Source organism: Hevea brasiliensis, unplaced genomic scaffold (assembly GCF_030052815.1).
Source record: "Hevea brasiliensis isolate MT/VB/25A 57/8 unplaced genomic scaffold, ASM3005281v1 Scaf351, whole genome shotgun sequence".
In the NCBI taxonomy this organism is placed as follows: domain Eukaryota; kingdom Viridiplantae; phylum Streptophyta; class Magnoliopsida; order Malpighiales; family Euphorbiaceae; genus Hevea; species Hevea brasiliensis.
The window spans coordinates 56,426-58,355 of NW_026614864.1; positions in this window are offsets into that span (position 1 = coordinate 56,426).

Genomic DNA, 1,930 nt, shown 5'->3' on the forward strand with positions numbered 1-1,930 from the left:
GTCTTGTCGTCTTCTCTCTTGATCCAAGGGTTCCGGGTTTGTCCTTACAAGTGAGATCAACGGTGGAGATTGGGATGTACAGGACTGTCATGACATACCACCTGCACTGCGTGCGAGCGATTCTTAGGCGTGCGGTGGAGATCTCGTGCACGCTTTAACTACCTCGGCTCTGATTCTGACGACGGTTATTTGGGATTTGTCTTATTCTTTTTGCCTTCCGATCCCTCCCACGCTCCTATTCCGATCTCTCATGCTGATCTCCCATCTTCCGATCTCTATTATTTCGATCCCTAGAGATCGCCCAAATGATGTAATCCGATCTTTTGGAAATAAAAGTCAATTATCATCTTATTATTATTGCACTGATTATTTTCCGATCTCTGATGTGTTTATCCGATCTGGTTCCTAACTGAACAACCCTTAACTGATCCGCAATTCGAAACATTTATCTTAATATGCCTATCTCTAATTAGCCGTTCTCTTTATGGAATTTGGAGTGTTCGAGAGACGTGTTAGAACAGCTGGCGAATCCCGTTAACCGATGCATTGCCTGGGACATCGTGAGCATTAAATGCTCGGACGAGTATAAATAGGGGTAAAGGGTTAGCCATTTGCTCCTGTATGTCATTTTCAGTCTCTTGCTCACAACTTCAAAGTTCTCTCGTTTTCTCAAGTTCTTCCGACGCCGATCAGACTCCTGTAAGGGCTTTGATCTTCTTTTTAGTTTAAATTCTTTATTTCCTTTGAAAATGAGCAGCGCCGAAGGTCAAAGAGCGACAAGCCCTCCTTCCATTCAGTTCTCGTGGTCGTCTGATGAAGAAGAGGTGGTCGGGCCGAGCGCACAACCAGAACCTCCTAGGGTCTCCGTTCCAGCTCGGGGGCGGATCGCACCATCAAGGCATGCACCTTCTTCGGGGAGGGAGAATCTTCCTATGGACGAGTTGCCATCGATCTTGCAAGAATCCGATCTGCAATCGTTCAGCCAAGAGTACAATATTCGTCCTGATTCGTACGAACTTATCCGGTGTCACGGCGATCATCGAGCCGATCACTTCTTTGAAGAGAATGACATGGTTATGGTATACGAGGAACAGTTAAAGGCCGGTCTTCGGTTCCCTCTGGACGACTTCTTCAAGGAGGTCCTAAAATATCACCGAGTGTGCATTGCCCAAGTTCACCCTAACTCGTGGAGGATCTTAGTAGCCTTCCGAGGCCTGTGCCGAGCTAAGGGAATCAGTCCTACGGCTAAGGTGTTCGCCGAACTGCACAGGCTAACTCACCGAAAGGACGATGAGCACTGGTTTTTTTAGGCGAAGCCTCATTGTGGGCTCTTTACCGATCTGCCCTCCTCCCTTAAGAATTGGAAGAACCGCTTCTTCATTCTGAGGAGCAAAAATCCGACCTGCTTTGAGGACTTCCCCCGTAGCTGGTGGCACCAGGGGCCCTTGATTCCGAAGCGTATTACCCTGAACAAGGAGGAAAGCCTAATAGTGATGGAACTGAAGAATCAGGCGACCACTCAGAAGTTCTCCTGTTTAGATGCGGTGACTGCCGAGCTGCACCATTGGACCATACAGCTGATCACCGGCCAAGATCGTGAACTTCCGCTCTCTGACCTCGGCATTGGTATTTTCTACATCTCAGATCTCAGGACCTTAGCGATCTCACTGACCTCTTCTTTGTGCAGGTATGGCGGGTGGTGAGGGTTCCAGGAAGCGGAAGAAAGAAAGAGAGATTTCCCAGAAGGTGAAAGAGATGAAGCGTTCGGCACTGCTTCAAACACTTGGTCATGAACCTGGGGAGACGCAAGGAGGCCAGCCCCGACCTTCAGGACCGTCGATCGCAGAAGCTGTCCGATCTCCTCCTCAACGAGAAGAGCCGCCTCCACCTCCTCCAGTTGTTCCAAGCACAGAAGGGGGTCGTTCTCGAC